The following is a 24,036-nucleotide window of genomic DNA, read 5'->3' on the forward strand; positions in this document are numbered from 1 at the left end:
GTTATTTTCCCTTATGTTGTCACCATAGCTCTCAACTGAGTATGTAATGTTCGGTTACACCCGAACTTAACCTTCCTTACTTGTTTTAGTATAAGGTATACAATGTCAAATAAAGCTTGTATCTCAATTTTAAATATATGTAATTTCTTGGTGTTTGAATATTTAAAATAAATCTTACATAGAAGCCAGACTTAAATCGTCATTATACATTTCTTTATATATTAATTTCGTCACGAAACCCAAAAATGTAAGTCCTTAAAGGAAAATAGATAGACCCACCATTAAGTATACCGAAATAATCAGGATGAAGAGCTGAGTTGATTTAGCCATGTCCGTCTGTCCGTCTGTCCATCTGTTTGTTTGTATGCAAACTAGTCCCTCAATTTTTGAGATATCTTGATAAAATTTGGTGAGCGGGTGTATTTGGGTGTCCGATTAGACATTTATCGGAACCGGCCGGATCGGACCACTATAGCATATATCCTCCATACAACCGATTTTTCAGAAAAAGAGGGTTTTTGTCATATCTTACTCAATTTAACAGATTGAAGCTTCAAACTTCACCATATAATTTCGTATATTGCACATATTGTTGCCTGAATAAACTGATGAGATCGGTCGTATATATAGTATATATCTCATACAACCGATTGTTAAGATAATAAACTTTTTGCAATTTCTACCCCATTGTAACATCTATAAGCTTCAAATTTCACCGATTTCTTACGTATATAGTATATATTGTTGTGTCAAAAAATCATAGAAATCGGTGATATATATAATATATATATTATGGTATATATAGTATATATATATAGTATATGTATATTTTTTTTGCGATTTCGGTCCCATTTTAACAGGTAGAAGTTTAAAATTTCACCAAATGCTTAAGTATATAGCATACATTGTTGTCTGAAAAAAATCATAGAGATCGGTGGTATATATATTATAATACCACATATAAACTGTAATTTTTGCATCTTTTTTACGGCTAGAAGCTTCAAAATTCATAAAATTTCATCAAATAGTTACGTTTACGTCATATATTGTTGAAATACGTGATTCGTAGTCATAGTTTTTACACGCAGACCACAAAAAACCTGAAACTTTGCATCCTCACACAAAGTACCTACCTGTTTTTTATTTTATATTTATCTTAAAAAACGTTTAGGTATGTAGATCTGTTCACTGTATATTTCTTATCTTATACATCCCATTATTCGGAGATTACGAACGGGATAAGATTATTGTTCAGCCCCATTCATGAAAGTTATGAAGTCTTCGGCACAGCGGAAGATAGTCCCGTTCTTACTTGTTTTTCATTACAAAATAGTCCAAGCGTCATTCTAGTTGAAAATCGCCAAAATGACGACGGCGTCATCAATCTGTCAACGCTGGTTGCAACGCTCACACAATCTTTGACTGGATAGCAGAGGTCCCCAAAATTCAAACTGTGGCTGTGTGAGTAATGCGGCAGTTACTCACGAACGTAGGTACCAAAGACGTGTCAGCTGACACGACCTATCTTAAGAGCGGGCAACGTACGTAGCCCGGAACGTAGAAATCAAAACAATTTTGATTTTTTCCGTAAGAACGTGTCAGCTGATCGCCCTCTTACTAGACAGAGTTGCCTAGTAAACTTTTGTGCGCTAATTTTTGACCGTTTGCAGTTTTATGCAAAAATACCTAATTAAAGTTTGAAAAATTTTGAAAATAATTCGGAATAATTATGTAAAAGTGCAGATTATAAATATGTAATCTATTTATATTTATTTAATATTAATTCCAGCCCTTTACAACATCAAAAATTAAATTGGAAAAAGTTGATGTTTCCATAAGCATGCATGCAAAATGGTCAATGGCAACAGTGCTTATCTGTAATTCGGTCAAACGTGTTTCGTACGACAAACGTCCGTACGTACGGCACACGTCGGTGGGTAACTGCCGCTTTAGTTATCATTCACAATGCCCTCAAGCCCGTAGGAATAAATGTGGGCGTCTGGGTACATGTACATAACATAATTGTGTGTGTATTGTTTACAGCAAAGCACTGTTGCCATTGACCAGTTTGCATGCATGCTTATGCAAACATCAACTTTTGGAACTACAATTGTTCATGGTGCAAATGGCAGAAACAAATACTGAATAAGAATTTCTAGTTCATTTATTTGTAACCTCCAATTTTATATAATAATTTTAGAATATTTCAACAAAATTTGAAGCAATCATTAGGCCTTTTTGTATAATAACTGCAATTGGTTCAAACATAGCACACAAAATATTAATAGGCAACTCTGTCTTGTGAGAGATCTATCAGCTGACACGTTCTTACGGAAAAAATCTAAATTGTTTTGACTTCTACGTTCCGGGCTATGTACGTACGTGCGTTGAACGTCGGTGAGTTTTCGTTTACATTGCACACTCATAAGTTAGGTCGTGTCAGCTGACACGTTTTTCTACGTACGTTCGGGGGTAGAGGCTCCATTACTGATACTTAGCATAGACTTGACTTGACTTGAGAACTGTCACTTACAGTTCTGTTACATGAACATTGCATGTTACTGATTACTCAAAACTTTGCAACACTTAACTTGACTTAGAAGTCTGTTGAATTTTGATTTTCTATGTAAGTTCTAAGTGACGTTGACATTTTGAGATGCCATTTGTTTGTTTCCATGTCATTTTGACATTTTGTCATACAAATTGACGTTTATTTAAAAGAAAATTTCAAACCTGATTATGATGCCAGATTGTATGCGCTAAGTGGAGTATAATCGTGGCTAAGTTGCCAAGTTTACGCCAAGTCAAGTCAGGTCTATGCTAAGTATCAGTAATGGAGCCTTTTTTTTTTTTTTTTTTTTTTTTTTTTTTTTGGTTTACGAGGAGGAAGCATCGAAAGCCTCATAGTCAGTGTGGGACTTTAACCGCACTAAACCTCCTACCGTCTGAGTACCATTTACCCCCCGGTACTACCGTCAAGTATTCCGTCGGGAGGTAGGTTGAGCACTAAGCTCTACGTCTGTCGGGGTCACGTTGCTGTACTTAGATAGTGCCGCGGTATGGTTAAGGCTGGGACTGACACGCCCTGCTTACTACCTGAATGTGCTTGACGCATACCACTTCTACGAATATTTGCAAGCCTACCTTAAACACTGTGCATATAGTGCTTGTGGCATGCTTGTGCGTTCGACTACTTGTATTGTAGGGTTTTGTGTTTTACATATGTATATATGTGTAAATAAATTATATATGTATAAATAGAAATTTTTTTTCTTGAATTTTTTTTTTTTAATAGGTTTGTCCGTTTTTCATCTCATTTTTTATACCTTTCATGAAAATGAAATGGTATATTAATTTCGTCACGAAACCGAAAATTGTAAGTCCTTAAAGGAAAATAAATAGACCCACCATTAAGTATACCGAAATAATCAGGTTGAAGAGCTGAGTTGATTTAGCCATGTCCGTCTGTCCGTCTGTCCGTCTGTCTGTTTGTATGCAAACTAGTCCCTCAATTTTTGAGATATCTTGATAAAATTTGGTGAGCAGGTGTATTTGGGTGTCCGATTAGACATTTGTCGGAACCGACCGGATCGGACCACTATAGCATATATCCTCCATACAACCGATTTTTCAGAAAAAGAGGATTTTTGTAATATCTTACCCAATTTAACAGATTGAAGCTTCAAACTTCACCATATACTTTCGTATATTGCACATATTGGTGCCTGAAAAAATTTATGAGATCGGTCGTATATATAGTATATATCCCCCACAACCGATTGTTCAGATAAGGAACTTTTCGTAATTACTGCCCTATTTTAAGAGCTAGAAGCTTCAAATTTCAGCGAATGCTTACGTATATAGCATATATTGTTGTCTGAAAAAATCATAAAGATCGGTGGTATATATAGTATATATATGGTGGTATATATAGTATATATATATATAGTATATATATATATAATTTCGCAAATTTTAGCCCCATTTTAACAGCTAGAAGCTTCAAATTTCACCGAATATTTACTTATATAGCATATATTGTTGTCTGAAAAAATTATAGAGATCGGTTGTATATATAGTATATATCTCATACAACCGTTTGTTCAGATAAGAAACTTTTCGCAATTTCTACCCCATTTTAACAGCTATAAGCTTCAAATTTCACCGATTGGTTATGTATATAGCATATATTGTTGTCTGAAAAAATCATAGAGATCGGTTGTATATATAGTATATATCTCATACAACCGATTGTTCAGATAAGAAACTTTTCGCAATTTCTACCCCATTTTAACAGCTAGAAGCTTCAAATTTCACCAACTGCTTACGTGTATAGCATATATTGATGTCTGAAAAAATCGTTGAGATCGGTGGTATACATAGTATATATCTCATACAACCGATTGTTCAGATAAGAAACTTTGCGCAATTTCTGCCCCGTTTTAACAGTTAGAAGCTTCAAATTTCACAAAATGCTTTCGTATATAGCATATATTGTTGTCTGAAAAAATCATAGAGATCGGTGGTATATATATTATATACTTCATATAAACTGTCATATTGGACCCTTTTTTACGGCTAGAAGTTTCAAGATTCATCAAATTTCATCAAATAGTTACGTTTACGTCATATATTTTTGGAATACGTGATTCGTAGCCATAGTTTTTACATGCAGACCACAAAAAACGTGAAGCTTTGCATCCTCACACAGATTACCTACCTATTTTTATAACTTTCATGAAAATGAAATGGTATATTAATTTCGTCACGAAACCGAAAATTGTAAGTCCTTAAAGGAAAATAGATAGACCCACCATTAAGTATACCGAAATAATCAGGTTGAAGAGCTGAGTTGATTTAGCCATGTCCGTCTGTCCGTCTGTCCGTCTGTCTGTTTGTATGCAAACTAGTCCCTCAATTTTTGAGATATCTTGATAAAATTTGGTGAGCAGGTGTATTTGGGTGTCCGATTAGACATTTGTCGGAACCGACCGGATCGGACCACTATAGCATATATCCTCCATACAACCGATTTTTCAGAAAAAGAGGATTTTTGTAATATCTTACCCAATTTAACAGATTGAAGCTTCAAACTTCACCATATACTTTCGTATATTGCACATATTGTTGCCTGAAAAAATTTATGAGATCGGTCGTATATATAGTATATATCCCCCACAACCGATTGTTCAGATAAGGAACTTTTCGTAATTACTGCCCTATTTTAAGAGCTAGAGGCTTCAAATTTCAGCGAATGCTTACGTATATAGCATATATTGTTGTCTGAAAAAATCATAAAGATCGGTGGTATATATAGTATATATTTGGTGGTATATATAATATATATATATAGTATATATATATATAATTTCGCAAATTTTAGCCCCATTTTAACAGCTAGAAGCTTCAAATTTCACCGAATATTTACTTATATAGCATAAATTGTTGTCTGAAAAAATTATAGAGATCGGTTGTATATATAGTATATATCTCATACAACCGATTGTTCAGATAAGAAACTTTTCGCAATTTCTACCCCATTTTAACAGCTATAAGCTTCAAATTTCACCGATTGGTTATGTATATAGCATATATTGTTGTCTGAAAAAATCATAGAGATCGGTTGTATATATAGTATATATCTCATACAACCGATTGTTCAGATAAGAAACTTTTCGCAATTTCTACCCCATTTTAACAGCTATAAGCTTCAAATTTCACTGATTGCTTACGTATATAACATATATTGTCGTCTGAAAAAATCATAGAGATCGGTTGTATATATAGTATATATCTCATACAACCGATTGTTCAGATAAGAAACTTTTCGCAATTTCTACCCCATTTTAACAGCTAGAAGCTTCAAATTTCACCAACTGCTTACGTGTATAGCATATATTGATGTCTGAAAAACTCGTTGAGATCGGTGGTATACATAGTATATATCTCATACAACCGATTGTTCAGATAAGAAACTTTGCGCAATTTCTGCCCCGTTTTAACAGTTAGAAGCTTCAAATTTCACAAAATGCTTTCGTATATAGCATATATTGTTGTCTGAAAAAATCATAGAGATCGGTGGTATATATATTATATACTTCATATAAACTGTCATATTGGACCCTTTTTTACGGCTAGAAGCTTCAAGATTCATCAAATTTCATCAAATAGTTACGTTTACGTCATATATTTTTGGAATACGTGATTCGTAGCCATAGTTTTTACATGCAGACCACAAAAAACGTGAAGCTTTGCATCCTCACACAGATTACCTACCTATTTTTTATTTTATATTTATCTTAAAAATCGTTTAGATATGTTCAAATTTGACCAAATGCTTACGTGTATAGCATATATTGTTGTCTGAGAAAATCATAGATACCGGTGGTATATATAGTATATATCCCATACAACCGATTGTTCAGATAAGAAACTTTGCGCAATTTCTTCCCCATTTTAACAGTTATAAGCTTCAAATTTCACCGATTGCTTACGTATATAGTATGTATTGTTGTGTCAAAAAATCATGGAGAACGGTCATATATATAATATATATATGATGGTATATATAGTATAAATATATGGTATATATATATTTTTTTACGATTTCGGCCCCATTTTAACAGCTAGGAGCTTCAAATTTCACCAACTGCTTACGTGTATAGCATATATTGATGTCTGAAAAAATCATTGAGATCGGTGGTACACATAGTATATATCTCATACAACCGATTGTTCAGATAAGAAACTTTACGCAATTTCTGCCCCGTTTTAACAGTTAGAAGCTTCAAATTTCACAAAATGCTTACGTATATAGCATATATTGTTGTCTGAAAAAATCATAGAGATCGGTCGTATATATATTATATACTTCATATAAACTGTCATTTTGACCCCTTTTTTACGGCTAGAATCTTCAAAATTCATCAAATTTCATCAAATAGTTACGTTTTCGTCATATATTTTTGAAATACGTTATTCGTAGTCATAGTTTTTACACGCAGACCACAAAAAACCTGAAACTTTGCATCCTCACACGAATTACCTACCTGTTTTTTATTTTATATTTATCTTAAAAATCGTTAAGGTATGTAGATCTGTTCACTATATATTTCTTATCTTATACATCCGATTATTCGGAGATTACGAACGGGATAAGATTATTGTTCAGCCCCATTCATGAAAGGTATGAAGTCTTCGGCACAGCCGAAGACAGTCCCGTTCTTACTTGTTTTTTTTTTTTTTTTTTTGTTTTTTGTTTTTTGTTTTTTTTCCACAATACGTAACGGGGCTTTCCTCGTACTTCCACCGGTTGGAGAGGTCTTCTCTCCAATCCGAGTATAAACTCTGATTACATGTGAGACTACATGTGAGACGTTTACCCTCATACTCGTTGTTTCTACGGTTGGAGAGGCCATGTCTCCAATCCGTAGGTTTGTCGTTGCGTGTATGTTGACTGCTTTTGGTCGCACGGTTGAAGAGGCCGTGTCTCCAATCCGTGCTTTATTCCTTCACCTGGGGCAGTATTCGAGCGGTTGAAGAGGCCTTGTCTCCAATCCGTCGCCTGGTTTGCTATTACATTTACCTACATATATTACGGTATTTTCTTATTTTATCATTCTCACGCCGCTAATTGTACGGAGGCCTTGCATTCAATACGTGCTCAGCTCGATCCCCTCCACCTTAGCAATTTGTTATCCACCCACACAACTCGACTGTTCAATGTTCGCTGCTGCGCCGTAGCCTTTCAAGACTTCGTAGACACTTCATTATTTCCGCTATTACATCGCACGCCGCTGACCATTTTACCTTGCTTTGTAGCATGCATCCAACAATTGTTTCAGGAGTGTAATCCTCTCCAAATATTCTGCACAGTTTGCATCTCGAGCTATAGAACCTAGGACACTCGAAAAATACATGGTAAACATCTTCTACTGTATCGCCGCCGCAGTGATCGCATGTGTTGTTAGGCTCGTGATTGAATCGGTGCAAATATTTCTTAAAGCATCCGTGACCACTCAGAAACTGTGTGAGGTAGAAATCCACCTCGCCGTGCTTTCTAGATATCCATATATTAATATCTGGGATACATCGGTGTGTCCAACGACCATTTGTTGAGGCATTCCACCTGAGCTGCCAGTTCTTCACGCTTCGCTCTCGTGCTCCGTTACTTGAGCTTTGATCCCGATAAATCGTCGCTGCTGCTTTTGCTAATATGTCTATAGGACATATTTCTGCGATGATTGGTGCTGCGTCGTCAGAGACAGTTTTAAAGGAGCTACAGACGCATAGTGCACACAGGCGGTAAGTCGACCTTACCCCGCGGAAGTATGATTTATACTCCGTGGCCTGATGCCAAACAGGAGCCCCGTAAAGTATTTGGCTTTTTACAACGCCAGCCAGAAGTTGACGCCGTCGTTGCTTTGGTCCTCCTCTTGCATTTATCATTATCCTAGATAATGCTGCTACGGTTTTTGATACCTTTCCATTGGCATACTCTAAGTGGGATTTGAATGACAACCTCCTGTCTATCACAACCCCCAAGTATTTTATTGCAGGCAGGGTGTCGATGTCATGGCGGCCGATTCTTATAGTGACCTGCTCCACCCTTTTCCTACTTGATATGAGTACAGCCTCTGTTTTTTGTTCCGCCAGCTGCAGTCCATTTTTCGTAAGCCACGATTGAACCATCGCTATGCTTGTATTAGATTTGGCGCATATTTCGCCTAGGTGCTTGGCGGTGATTACCAATGCGATATCGTAGAAGTGTAGTGTAGTTGAGTAGAAATACTCCGTCGTACATAATATTCCAAAGCAGTGGACCGAGCACGGAGCCTTGAGGAACACCGCCTGTGACGTGAAGCTTTTCTACTCCAGCAGCCGTTTCATATTCCAGCACTCTACCTTCAAAGTAGCTGCGTATGATCCTACGCAGGTAAAGGGATATGCCTATCTGCTCCAGCGTGTCTAGAATGTTTGCCCAATTGGCAGTGTTGAAGGCATTTTTTACATCTAAAGTAACGATAAGGCAATATTCCTTAGAGCCTTCGAACCATCGGGTGCCACTTATGGCTTCTTGGGCCACTTCCTTCGCCATGTTCACAGCTTGGATGGTGGATCTTCCTTTCCTAAACCCAAACTGGTTATCGGAAATACCACCCACATCTTCAATTTCTTTTTCGAGTCGATTATAGAGGACTCGCTCAAGAACCTTACCGGCGGAGTCGAGCAGGCAAATGGGCCTGTAGCTAGATGGTTCCCCCGTATTTTTACCAAACTTTGGCAGCAGGACGAGCTTTTGTCGTTTCCATATTGTAGGAAATGTCCCCTCAGTCAAGCATGCATTAAATAGTTCCGCAAATGTTGGCGTGTTATAAGTGAGAGCTAGTTTGAGTGCTCTGTTTGGTACCCCGTCTGGGCCAGGAGACTTGCGGTCTTGCAGTCTGTTCACCGTTTGAAGGACCTCGACGACGGTAACCTCGTCAAATGAGTATAGTACGGCGCCTGATGTGGGAGACACTAACTCCCCTTGCGTGGGAAATAAAGTATCTACCACGTTTCTGAGAAAAGAGGGGCATGTTGGCATCGCCTCTCCTTTGTGTTTCAATTTCTTAAAAACCAATTTATAAGCTGTGCCCCAAGGGTCATTCTCGACGTCATCGCAAAGCTTGAGAAAGCATTCGCGCTTACTATCTTTTATTGCTCTCTTAAGTGCGAGTCGCGCTCTTTTGTAGGTAGCTCTGCACTCTAGAAATTCCGGTCTCCCTCTGGCTCGTTGATAGCGCCTCCTAGCCTGAATACACTCTCTCCTTAGGGAGTGTATGCGCTCGTTCCACCAAAATGTGGAACAATGTTGTTTGCGCTTGGTCTTTCTAGCCATTGACGCATCGCATGCTGCTCTAATATCCGCCATTAATTTATTCGCCATGTCGTTAGCACTTCCTCTATGTTCGACTGTTGTCAACATTAGCTTGAATATGTCGGGGTCGAAAGTATTGATATTCCAACCTCTGTTTTTTAGGGGTGGCTGTATAGTAGGCCGCCCTCCCCCCTCGAGGTTGATGTCCACCACAATCGCTTAGTCATCGCTTTGGGTATAGCAATCACTGATTTTCCACTCAGCCAACCTGTAGAGATTGGCGCTGACAAACGTTATGTCGATTACGGAGCCGAACCCATTTCTTAAGAAGGTGTTTTGCCCACCCACGTTAAGGAGCGCTACATCAAGGCATGCAAATGCTTCGAGCAGAGCCCTCCCTTTGGGAGATGTTCTCTGTGAGCCCCACTCTATAGCCCATGCATTTAAGTCTCCCGCGATGACGAAACGCTCCCGCAACGTCGCATCCATGGCTATTTTCCCGACGATTTCTTCGAACGCGTCCAGCGGCGTACTAGGTGGTATATAGCAACTGTAAACGTAAATGCCATCAATCTTATCGCATACGAATCCTCGTTCCTTAAGTATTAATTCCGCATATAAGGGATTATGTCTGCAGGACCAAATAGCAGTCTTGCTCAATTCGTCTTGTATCCAATTCGCAGTCTTCGCTCTGTAGGGCTCACTAAGAAGTGCTAAGTCAATCTTCAACTCCGAAACTGTTTCTGCCAGAAGGTCCTGGGCTGCTTCACAATGGTTAAGATTAAGTTGCAATAATCTCATAAAGGTCTTTGTTTCTGGACCGCTTCTTTATATACTGGGCACTTATAGCCACCAGTGTGATGGTCTGTGCCGCTGAGCCCTCTTCTAGCGCACAATAAGCACTTAAGCGCGTTAGTGCATGATTTCGCCGCGTGCCCTTGGCCCCCGCACTTAAAGCAAACGCCTTTGAGATTGGATTCGGTGCCGCAGTTTCTTGCTATGTGTCCGAACTCGAGACAGTTAAAGCATCGTTTCGGCTGAACTTTTGCTCGGACTCGGCATATGACCCATCCGATTCGGACTTTACCACTTCTCGTAAGTTCCCGAACTAACTCGGTGGGTAAAGACATAGTCGCAGTCTGCGTACCGCCGTTCGCTTCGCGCAAGGATCGAACACAAGACGGCTTAGCATTGAAACCTGCAAGCTGTGTGTTCAGCGCCTGGCAGACATCTTCAGCCGTCGTTACTTCGTCTATATCGCGTATTTCGCACAGAGACTCCTCCTTGAGGGACTTGACATCGGCTTTCCCTGAGAGAGCTTGTCCTACAGCTGCTTCAAGTTTTGCAGTGTCATTGTCCGTAATGGAGCCTTAACTGCCACTTAAGTGTGATATCTTCTGCATAGACGTCAAAATTCCAAAGTGATTGGATCACCTGATTTGTATTTGATTATCGCTGTCTCATTCTGTATCTTTTTCTATCACCCGCTGAAGATAGGCGCCGCCATATTGAACACCCTGTCAAAACGCTAAAAAGTAGCCATATTGAACATTCTGTCACGCATTTGACAGATAAGATATCACACTTAGTTATCATTCACAATGCTTGAGAGTTCGGTCAAACGTGTTTCATACGACAAACGTCCGTACGTACGGCACACGTCGGTGGGTAATTCCCGCTTAAAACTAAAATCATCTTATTGGTAGTGGTTTAGTTGTTTCTGAAAAATCAATGTGGTAAGACGTACGTATGCACGCATGTTTGTTAACACACAAAAAGTAATTCGTAAATATGCCATATAAATACTACTTTATTGCTTCAGTCTAAAGAAAAACTTAAACAAAATAAATTGTTAATATGAAACCATTAAAATATTCTGCGCATGAGCGTTTGTTTGCAAAATATATTTTCGCAAATGCGCAAATAAACAATAGCCGAATAAAGACGAAAGAGAATAATAATACGTGTGAAGTGGCGCCCATAATTATTCAACTAAATGGTGACCCCTGCTGTATAGCGAAGAAATATACCCTGCAAAAAATTCGGTTATTGTAGGATGAGTCGCAAAGGAGTATGCGACCAATGCCAGTTTTGATCTCTTTGTATGAGGTGAACTGTTCCCTTTTGTTTGAGCATGTCCTATGAAGAGACTAATTGTACCCATTTATACCGGGGTCGATAGGACCAATCCCCTTTGTACCCACATGGGAACATATGAAGACAATTCCCTTTTCGTATCAATAAGAACTCAAATAGGGCCAGTGGCATTTTTAGCCCCAATGGTGATCGAATATTTTGCCCGATCTAATCAGAAGATGGATGAATTTATCACTAATGGCTATGTTAATTTGAAAATGAAAACACCTCCAAAATAAGAACAGCAAAGCAAGTGTTAATGATTCACCACAAAATTTAAAGCAGCAGAGATAGTGAAGGAACATTATAAAACTGCAAAAGTTGTTAATGCGTATTCCTTTTGGATTTTGACAATTTTAGCCGTTGGCATGGCTACTGAGCCTTCTGTTTTGGAGTGCCACTGTTTGGTGGCTTCATAAACGTCTGCGGTTGTTTGTTTTGTGCGCTCCCCTTATTGCTCGCGTTGGCATTGCCAGCCGAAGGCCAAATTACATATGAATTGTCGACAAAATGCGTTCGGCTCCGACAAAAGTTTATCGCTAAAAGCGATTGATACGTTTTCGTTGTCGTTTTGTCGGGTTTGACAAGACCTTTACCAGACGATAGTTGCCATAGTTCACCAAAGCCGCTTAAGTAGTTTTAGCAATAAATTGGCGCAGAAAACCTGAGCGGGCACTGTCGGACAAAGCCTCTTTGTACCCCTGCGGGGAGTGTCGGTCAGCTCTTCTTTGTAACCCCACTGGTACTGGCTGACATACCCTTTTTCTACTCTAAATTATGCCTTTAAGGGATACTGTTCCAAGGTCCCCTTTATACCACAACGGGTGATGTCGGACAGGTCCTCTTTGTACCTTTTTGATTACTGTCGGGCAGATTCTCTTCGTACGTCTACGGGTGCTATCGAACAGATACTCTTTCTTCGCTTACGAGTACTGTCGGGCAAGTCCTCTTTCTACCCATACAGGACTGCTTACCGATTTTATAATTTTTTGTAACTTTAATACAATATTTTTACTTTCTTTTTCGTATGTATTGGTATTGTAGAAAAATATAACAAACAAAATCCTGCGATAATGAAACCTAAGATACTGGACTATTTTTTTATTGTTTATTAAAATTTGCTACATAAGTTTCAAACTGACTTATCCCAACTTAACCCAAAAAGGACTAGAGGGGATCAATTATATCCCAATAAAGAATAGGGATTAAGTGCACGATTTTTTGCAGGGTATACAACACAGACGCTGAGAGGCAATACAGCGCACTCTTATGTTTTGAGTGTGTGAGTTATGAGAGAGTTAACATATGTATGTGGAAACACGAGCGAAGGTCAAATGTTTACTGTCTCACTTATTAGGATTTTGGTCGATATCTCAAAAACCATTCCCCTTCCCAAAAACCTTTGTATACAAAAACTTGTAATACGAACATTTTAAAACAAAAGTCATCAAAATCGGTAAGGTATTTAATTAGTTATAGGGATACGAACAAAAATCAAACTTTCTTTTATATAATAGATAAACAATTTGTAAAAGGCAGTATTTTCTTTATTTAATGTGTAACTATCAAAATCTAACATTTAAATTAGCCACGAATCGCTTGCTTTGAAATATTTTTGCTTAACAGTGTTTTTTGAGATGTTTGCTCTTGGTTGCTTGCACCAGCTTGCTCCATCTGCGATTGACAGTTGATCTGCTCTGCTCTGACATGTTCTGGACTTGTTTTAGCTTCAACAAATGGACCTTATGATAGGCAAATAATAAGACATTTCGAAATTGGTAACATTGTTGCGTCTGCAATATTTCAAGTATGCTAATTAATATGACCACTTCCTGGTCATCGTTGGGCAGAGGTACGTCTGCTTCCACCACAGTGATTGCACCATGATATGACTAACACTCGGCAAGAAAACAGACTAGCTGCACATAATTAGCCATTCTTCACAAATATAAATAACGCGAAAGTGCTGTGTTTTATAATGAAGTCAGTGAAACATTAATTGGAAGGTGTTGTTATAAATCGACTGCTGAGTATAAATCACCCTACCTCGGCTAAACGCCCCATTTCAGTAGGCGTTTTTGAAACCAATGCTGTGATAGGGCGTTTTTGGATAAAATACTGAAGTAGGGCGTTTTTCAAAATCTGAAATAGTGCGTTATCTCAGAATGGGCATTTTCGAAAAAGCAGCTGCGATAGGGCGATATTCCACTTAGGAGTCGATTTACAACAACACCTTCCAATTAAGGTTTCAATGATTTGGAATAAAACTTAGAACTTTTGCATTATTTACATTTGTTAATACAACCTGATATACGTATCTCGCACCACTCTCTCCTAACGTCACCGCACATAGTAGTCCATTCCCAACGCTCGGTGCTCCAGGATCTCTCTTACACGCATCATTTCCTTCACGTTCAGCACAAATTATTGATTTGTATATATTTTGATTTATCATCTTATAACGATCCGCACAAAGCCGCTGTGGTACGCTAGGCAGGACAGTTGTTCGGAGTATAGCCTCGTAGTTCCGATTACGACGCGGGGTAAAGGGTGTATGCACTTTAATCGCACCTATATCCATATTGTATGTTGTGGAATTATAACTGCGTGATTTATATGTTTTCTTCGCCTGGCGACGTTGTCCAGTTTCGCACATATCTCCTACACCAACTACACGATGAACAGGAGCGCAAAATGAATGCGTTAATTCATTGTAGTTTTGACTTTTTTCGCCGCTTGTTAATTCTTAAGTACAGCAAGAAAACATTCGTGAGCGCTATTTATACCCATTGAACCGTGTTAATAAAAAAAAACAAACAAAAGCTTATTCTTTTGGATTCCAGGAATTTGACACAAACCACATTACCCACTTGAAGATTAGCAAAAAACGCGGTGTTTTCGTTAAAATTTAAGAAAAAGTTATTGAAAAAGTTAAAAAATAGTTAAATTGTGGTTTCTATATCAAAATAGAATATTTAGAATAATATAAAATATTTCAATGGTGAACTACCTACCCTGCGATTTGATGTTTTACTGTTTCCCACTATTTGTTCTGTTGGCGGTTCTCTTTAGCTTTACATCTCTGGTTAAAAGACAGCCTGCAAAATTTGTTTGTGAATGTCGCCAGCCTTTAGTAGCAATAGAGAAGTCATTGTGGATAGGACAAGTGTGATATCTTCGGCATAGACGTCAAACTTACAAATAGAACCGATCACCTGATTTTTAATAGGACTATCGTGGCCTCTTCTCGTATCTCTTTTTATCGCCGCTGAAGATAGCCGGCCGTATGCGCCGCCACAATGAACATCTTGTCAAAACGCCGCGAAAAAAATGTATGTTGCATATAAATTCAAGACGCAATACTTTAAGTTATGAGGACGGGTCTTGTCATTTGCGAATCCATTTTGTAATATTGACTTCATCTGTGTGGTTTATTGCATCATAGTAAAGTCCAAATTGAAAGTTGTCAAAAGTTAAACTGTAAAATCTATATGATTAGAAAACTCAATCATATAAAAAAGAAATTAAATAAAACAAGTAAGGGTGTCTAAGTTCAGGTGTAAGTTCGGGTAGCTTTGTCATAAAAGGAGGGTGACACGCCAATTTTCAAAAATTTTACTATTATATAATTTTTGTTATAATTTCATCATGGTTCAATTATACGGTTGGCTCACCTCATCAGCTGATTTTATTTATGTCATCGCATGGTCGATGCGATTGTCAAAAGCAGATGGCAAACTCAAAATGAAACCAACACATTGACAACATTTTCTTACTACACACAAAAATTGCTATGTTTTATGTTTTCATTTCATTCCATTCTCCTAATGCCAATACACAGATTTTGCCAATTTGAACAGACATATTTTGTTGCTGTACAGATGAGCCAACCATATATAGTTGAACCATGAATTTCATTTAGAAAGTAAAAAACCGATTATATTAAGCTCTTTTTCGCGAAACTAATGCGGCAGTTACCCACCGACGTGTGCCGTACGTAAGGACGTTTGTCGTACGAAGCACGTTTGAACGAACTCTCAAGCCCGTAGGAATCAATGTGTGCGTCTGTGTACGTGTACATAACATATTTGTGTGTGTATTGTTTATAGATAAGCACTGTTGCCATTGACCATTTTGCATGCATGCTTATGGAAACATCAACTTTTTCCAATTTAATTTTTGATATTGTAAAAGGCCGGAATAAATATTAAATAAGTATAAATAGATTACATATTTATAATCTGCACTTTTACATAATTATTTCGAATTATTTTCACAATTTTTCAAACTTTAATTAGGTGTTTTTGCATAAAAGTGCAAACGGTCAAAAATTAGCGCACAAAAGTTTACTAGGCAGTGAGAGAGCGATCAGCTGACACGTTCTTACGGAAAAAATCAAAATTGTTTTGATTTCTACGTTCCGGGCTACGTACGTACGGGCGTTGCACGTCGGTGAGTTTTCGTTTACATTGCACACTCATAAGATAGGTCGTGTCAGCTGACACGTTTTTGGTACGTACGTTCGTGAGTAACTGCCGCGTAAAGCTTATTATATGCGCCTACGACCCTTTTAAAAGTCGTTAATATAAATATGTGCGTGGTCCTTAACCGACCTCGTCCATAAATATTTCCAACTATAAAGAAAATATGTGTACCTACCCAATTTTATTACGATATGTCAATTGTTCTTCGTGTTATGCCTCCCGAACCATAGAAAATTTGTTTGTCAAAAAAATGGCAGTGTCACGCCCATTTTCAAAATTTTGTATATTTTCAAATTTTTGTTATAATTCCATTTAGAAAGTAAAATACCGATGATATTCGGCTCTTTTTCGCAAAGGTATAGCTTTTTATACTCTTCTACGACCCTTTTAAAAGTCTTTTATATAAATGTGAGGGTGGTCCTTAACCGATTTCGTCCAATTTTTCTAGGAAAATATATGTACCTAATCTTATAACGATCCGTTAATTTTTCTTCGAGTTATGGCTCCCGAAAAATAGAAAATAGCTTAGTCATAAAAGGGGCGTGGCATCTTCGCAAATTTAAATTTTTTCCTTTTTCTTGTTATAATTCCACTTGGGAAAAGAAATACCATTGATATAAAGCGCTGTTTTGCAAAGATATAGCTTGTTTTAATCGTCCAAGACCCTTTTAAAAATCTAAAAGCGGGCGTGGTCCTTAACAGATAGGTATCGTAATTTTTTCTTCGAAGCATTCTTTATAGTGAAGGCAACATCTCTTTTGAATTTTGTTATGATGTATTGATTTATGATTAATAATATTATTAAAATTGATTTTATCACAAGTGGGCGGTGCCACGCCCATTTTAAATTGTTTTTTCGAATTTTTAATCGAGAGTCTCTATATTAGTCCACAAGTCAATGTTCAACGTTCTAGGTGTATTATTTACTAAATAATCAGGTTTTTTGTGTTTTCCAAATTGTTATATATATAAAAAAGTGGTCATGGTTATCATCCGATTTCGCTCATTTTAAATAGCGATGGGAGATGAGTGTCAAGGAACCCTACCAAATTTCAATAATATATCTCAATATTTGCTCAAGCTATCGTGATCACAGACAGATTTACGGACAGGCGGACGGACATAGCTAAATCAGTTCCTTTTGTCATCCTGAGCATTTTGATATTTGGAAGTCTATCTTTATCCCGATTAGTTTATGCCGTTACGATCAACCGTTATGTTACCAAAGTTGATATACTCTGTGTTCAAAGCGTGCTGAGTATACAAATAGTGAAAATAAACAATAAGGGAGCTCAGAATATTGTGTATTTGACGTTGAAAACGTAGCTATAGCAAATATAAGCCACATGTCTTGAGAAACTTTTTTTCCACATTTTGTTTTGTGTTGGTAGTTGTTGATTTGTTATTCAATATTGAAAAATAAACTATTGTTTTTGTTTGTTGCATATTTCTAATGAGATAGCAAATGCATATTCGTGGACGATTAAAATAAGCTATATCGCAAAACAGAGCTTTAGGTATATCAATGGTATTTCTTTTCCCAAGTGGAATTATAACAAGAAAAAGGAAAAAATTTAAAATTTGTGAAAATGCCACGCCCCTTTTACGACTAAGCAATTTTCTCTTTTTCGGGAGCCATAACTCGAAGCAAAATTAACGGATCGTTATAAGATTGAGTACATATATTTTCCTTATATCAGGAAATATTTCTAGAAAAAATGGACGAAATCGGTTAAGGACCACCCTCACGTTTATATAAAAGACTTTTAAAAGGGTCGTAGAAGAATATAATAAGCTTTACCTTTGCGAAAAAGAGCCGAATGTCATCGGTATTTTACTTTCTAAATTGAATTATAACAAAAATTTTAAAATATAAAAAATTTTGAAAATGGCCGTGACACTGCCCTTCTTTTGACAAAACAATTTTCTATGTTTCGGGAGGCATAACACAAAGAAAAATTGACATTACTTACTTACTTAATTGGCGCTTAACCGTCTAAACGGTTATGGCCGTCCAACAAGGCGTGCCAGTCGCTCCTTCGCTCCGTCAACCGGCGCCAATTGGTCACACCAAAGGAGTTTAAATCGTTTTCCACCTGGTCCTTCCAACGGAGTGGGGGCCGTCCTCTACCTCTGCTTCCATAGGCGGGTTCCGATAGAAACACTTTCTTGGCCGGAGCATTATCTTTCATTCGCATAACATGGCCTAGCCAGCGCAGCCGCTGCGTTTTAATTCGCTGGACTGTGTTGATGTCTGCGTATAGCTCGTACAGCTCCACAGAGATCCACAAACCTTTCGAACAACTTTTCTCTCGAACACTCCCAAAGCCTCTTCATCTGCTGATGTCATGGTCCATGCTTCTGTCCCATATAGCAGGACGGGTACGATAAGTGACTTGTAGAGTATGATTTTCGTTCGCCGATAGAGGACTTTACTTTTCAATTGCCTACTTAGTCCAAAGTAGCATTTATTGCCAAGATTGATTCTTCGCTGGATTTCAGTGCTGATGTTGTTGCTAGTGTTGATGCTGGTTCCCAAATAAACGAAGTCTTTTACTATTTCGAAATTATGGCTGCCAACAGTAGCGTGGTTGCCAAGGCGCATATGCGCTGACTCTTTGCTCGATAATAGCAGGTACTTCGTTTTATCCTCATTCACCATCAAACCCATCTTTACCGCTTCTTTTTCCAGTTTGGAGTAAGCAAAACTAACAGCGCTGGTGTTTAGGCCGATGATATCAATGCCATCAGCATATGCCAGTAATTGCACGCTTTTATAGTATATTGTTCCAGTACAGTTTAGTTCTGCAGCTAGTATAATTTTCTCCAGCATCAAATTAAAGAAATCACACGATAGGTGGTGACCCTGTCTGAAATCTCATTTAGTTTCGAACGGCTCGGAGAGGTCCTTCCCAATTCTGACTGAGCTGATGGAGTTGCTCAATGTCATTTTGCACAGCCGTATAAGTTTTGCGGGGAAACCAAATGCAGACATAGCGGCATATAGGCAGCTCCTTTTCGTGCTGTTGAAGGCGGCTTTAAAGTCGACGAAAGGTGATGTGTGTCGATTCTCTTTTCACGGGTTTTGTCCAAGATTTGGCGCATTTTGAAAATCTGGTCGATGGTAGATTTACCAGGTCTGAAGCCGCACTGATAAGGTCCAATCAGCCGGTTCACGATGGGCTTCAATCTTTCGCACAATACACTTGAAAGGACCTTATATGCGATATTAAGAAGGCTGATTCCACGATAGTTGGTGCATTTTGCAGTATCCCCCTTCTTGTAGACTGGGCAAAGAACACTTAGATTCCAACCGTCGGGCATGCACTCGTCAGCCCATATTTTGCTAAAAAGGTGCTGCATGCGCTTTACCAACTCCTCGCCGCCGTACTTGAATAGGTCCGCAGGCAATCCATCAGCGCCCACGACCTTGCTGTTTTTCAATCTGGTTATTGCTATTCTAACTTCGTCATAATCGGGCGGGGGGACATATATTCCATCATCATCGATTGCGGGATCGGGTTCTTCATCAGAGCAGAGAAGTGTTCCCTCCATAATCTAAGCACTCTCTGGACATCAATAACAAGGTCGCCGTTTTCGTTCCTACAGCAGCTTGCCCCGGTCTTAAAACCTTCCATCTGTCGCCGTATTTTTCGGTAAAATTTTCGGGCGTTATTCCTGGTGGCTAGCAGCTCAAGCTCCTCGCACTCACGCCTTTCTGTTTCTGCTTTTTTCTTCCCGAAAAGGCGTCTTGCTTCCCTTTTCAACTCACGATAGCGTTGACACACTCCTCTTGTCGCGCTTGCTTTTAACGTAGCCCTGTAGGCAGCGTCTTTTCTTTCGATTGCAACGCGGCATTCATCATCGTACCAGTTGTTTTTTCGTGGCCGCCTGTAACCAATTTTTTCTTCGGCGGCAATAAGAAGTGCTTTGGAGATATGCTCCCACTGCTCCTGTATTCCTTCAGGATGAGTTGTGCGCTCAGAGAGCAGGTGTGAGAGTCGAGTTGCGAAATCGTTGGCAGTCTGTTGTGATTGAAGCTTTTCGACGTCTAGCTTTCCTTGTGTTTTTTGTTGCTTAGTTTTAGCCGTGCTGAGGCGGGTGCGTATTTTGGCTGCAACGAGATAATGGTCCGAGTCGATCTTAGGGTCTCGGATCAGCGCACATCTAAAACACTGGAGGCCTGCCGTCCGTCTATCACAACGTGATCGATCTGATTCCGAGTATTTCGATCAGGAGACAGCCATGTAGCTTGATGTATATTTTTATGCATGAACCTCGCGCTGAATATGACCATGTTTCGAGCACCGGCAAAGTCAATCAGCCTCAGTCCGTTAGGAGAAGTTTCATTATGTAGGCTGAACTTTCCGACTGTAGGGCCAAAAACATCTTCTTTGCCCACCCTGGCGTTAAAACCGCCAAGCACAACTTTTATATCATGACGGGGGCGGCGCTCGTATGTGCGTTCTAATTGTTCATAATATGTGCCTTTCACCTCATCGTCTTTCTCCTCTATCGGCGCATGGGCGCAGATGAATGATATATTAAAAAATTTTGCTTTTATTCGGATAGGGGCGAGATGCTCGTCCACGGCCGTGAACGCTAGAACTTGGCGACAAAGTCTCTCTCCCACCACGAATCCGACGCCGAAACTGCGCTTATTCGTATGGCCACTCCAATAGATGTCACAATTTTTGATTTTCTTTCTTCCTTGCTTCGTCCAACGCATTTCTTGGATGGCGGTGATGTCAGATTTTGCTTTGACGAGGACATCAACCAGCCGGGCATCTGCACCAATCCCATTCAGGGAGCGGACTTTCCAGGTGCATGCCCTCAATTCATTGTCCTTCAAACGTTTGCCATGGTCGTCATCAATAGAGAGTGTATTTATCCGAGGCTTGTTGTTATATTTAATTGGAGTATAGTTTTACGTGGCGGGTCCCAAGCCCAGCGCACAACCCGCTCAGCGGGGGTGAAAAAATTACTTACACGTTTATATAGCGAGCCGCTTGCTCCAAGCCAGACGCCCGCTTGCAGTCGCACCTAGAGGTGTACAGACGCTGCCGATGAGGTCATATTTACATATCCTAATAAAATTGGGTGCATTTATTTTCTTTATGACTGGAAATATTTCCAGAAAAAAATGGACGAAATCGGTTAAGGAACACGCCTATATTTATATAAACGACTTTTAAAAGGGTCGTAGACGAATATAGTAAGCTTTACCTTAGCGAAAAAGAGCCGACTGTCATCGGTATTTTACTTTCTAAATGGAATTATAACAAAAATTAGAAAACATTAAAATTTTTGAAAATGGGCGTATCACCCCTTTTATGAGATGAGTTTCAAGGAAATTTTAATAAGATATCTCAATATTTACTCAAGTTATGATGATCACAGATAGATTTACGGACAGGCGAACGGACACGGTTTCATCCTGAGCATTTTGATATATGGAAGTCTATCTTTATCTCGATTAATTTATGACGTTACGATCAACCGTTATGTTACCAAAGGTAATATACTCTGTGTTCAAAGCGTGCTAAATATACAAATAGTGAAAATAAACAATAAGGGAGCTCAGAATATTGTGTATTTGACGTTGAAAACGTAGCTATAGCAAATATAAGCCACATGTCTTGAGAAACTTTTTTTTCCACATTTTGTTTTGTGTTGGTAGTTGTTGATTTGCTATTCAATATTGAAAAATAAACTATTGTTTTTGTTTGTTGCATATTTTTAATGGCGTAGCAAATGCAGAGTCGTGTATTTTGTTATTGTATTGTATTGCGGCGGCCACCGTGGAGTGATGTTAGCGTGCTTCGCCTACCACACCGTATGCCCTGGGTTCACACCCCGGGCAAAGCAACATCAAAATTTTAGAAATAAGGTTTTTCAATTATAAGAAAATTTTTCTAAGCGGGGCCACCCCTCGACAGTGTTTGGCAAGCGCTCCGGGTGTATTTCTGCCATGAAAAGTTCTCAGTGAAAACTCATCTGCCTTGCAGATTCCGTTCGGAGTCGGCATAAAACATGTAGGTCCCGTCCGGCCAATTTGTAGGGAAAATCAAGAGGAGCACGTCGCAAATTGGAAGAGAGGCTCGGCCTTAGATCTCTTCGAAGGTTATCGCGTCTTATATTCATTTTTTTTTGTATTGTGAAAATTATGCAACGCAAGTTTGCAATGCAATGATGCTATTTTCAGAAAATCCTGACCTTTAATAATTTCGTTATGTAGTGCATATTTTAGACTGTAGTGTAAACAGCCAACAATTTAAGGCCAAATATTTAAATCAGCTACCCTGTAACAAAAATAGTCTAAGGGTTCATCAACACATAAAAAAGCATTTTCCTTTCTTGCTGACATAGCCATTCACACGATTTAATACAGGTGTGTGTACAACACACAACCAAACAAATTTGCATTCAAGCAAATTTGCGAACGTTGCATTTCCCACAGAAGTCACAACTCAAACAGGTGAGTAGGTACATATTTTGTATCAAGTTATATGTAGGTATGTAAGTATGTATGCTTAAGGTAAATATGTATGTAAGTATATATGCTTAAATGTAAATATGTATATAAGAATATGTTAGAATAATTTTGTATAAATAAGCTGACAACATTTGAATAAAAGAGCAATTAAGCATTGAGCTCTGATCACTCACAACGCAGTCTATTTTATTTCAAACCTTTTACATGGCGATCCTGCCTATGATTCTTCTGGCTGATTTTTCAGCCTAATTTCATAGCTGGAAAGGACCTTACTGGCTGATTACAGCCTAAGCTTTATAAAAGGAACAAAGAGTGAAGCTATAAAACGAGTTTCTTACTCTAAATTTTATCCTGGAAGAAGAAAAGCAAAAAGGAGCTGATCAAACGAAATCTACTGAAAGCTAATTTGAATAAATATGGAGCACTCAAAAATGACGCTATATAGCAATTTTTATGATAATTTACGGGCTTTATAATCGAAATGATGCAGGAGCAGTGGATATGACCAGTAAAAATTTTGATATTACCTTGGAAGGAACAAAAGAACCACATTCGGAATAAACAACAAGACTGGCAGCATAATAAGTATAAATATAATAAATATAATTACCTTAATTTTGAAATAGTTTTAACATTTTAGACATAATTTCTAAGCAGGAAAAATATACGGGCAACCTAACGGCTGCCTATTGACAAACAAAAATTCAAATTTCTGCTGTAAAAACCTTTTTTTTGCTAAATTTTGAGATATGTTCCAAGAAGGGGACATACAAAGTCAAAGCCAATTTGATCAAATTTTTGAAAGATTAGTTAAACTAAATCTGAAATTTCAAGAAGGTGAAAACAAAACACCTGAAATACCCAAGCAAGGCCCTAAGCCAATAACAATCGAGGAATATAGACAGAGAAATAAGATTCAAAAAATTGAGGAACCTAAAGTTCCAAAACCGATAAAACTGAAAAGAAAAAGAGGAGGAAAGCAATTTGCAATTCGAAAAACAATAGCCAGGATTTATGAAAAAATTAATTGAAGCACAAATCAAGCAGAAAAAATTAAACTA

At 38.3% G+C, this 24,036-nt stretch overlaps 1 protein-coding gene and 1 long non-coding RNA gene across 4 annotated transcripts in view; one reads left to right on the top strand and one right to left on the bottom strand.

Annotated features, from left to right (window-relative positions):
• The window catches only part of LOC137240619 (uncharacterized), a 507,794-nt gene that overhangs the window by 389,487 nt on the left and 94,271 nt on the right, over window positions 1–24,036 (top strand). Inside the window, exon 1 of one of the 3 annotated variants that reach the window (XM_067767110.1) lies at window positions 15,170–15,327. The exons of the other annotated variants lie outside the window; for them this stretch is intronic. The gene's annotated coding sequence lies outside the window, so the exon portion shown is untranslated. Of the gene's footprint in view, window positions 1–15,169; window positions 15,328–24,036 lie in introns of those variants that run through there. 3 annotated transcript variants of the gene reach the window in all.
• On the bottom strand, window positions 13,521–15,465 carry LOC137240622 (uncharacterized). The gene is made up of 2 exons (XR_010949781.1): window positions 15,195–15,465; window positions 13,521–15,123 (listed from the first exon to the last, which is right to left on the bottom strand). It is a non-coding gene; the product is annotated as an uncharacterized lncRNA (long non-coding RNA).

The sequence above is a fragment of the Eurosta solidaginis genome, chromosome 2 (genome assembly GCF_040869045.1).
Source record: "Eurosta solidaginis isolate ZX-2024a chromosome 2, ASM4086904v1, whole genome shotgun sequence".
Classification (NCBI taxonomy): domain Eukaryota; kingdom Metazoa; phylum Arthropoda; class Insecta; order Diptera; family Tephritidae; genus Eurosta; species Eurosta solidaginis.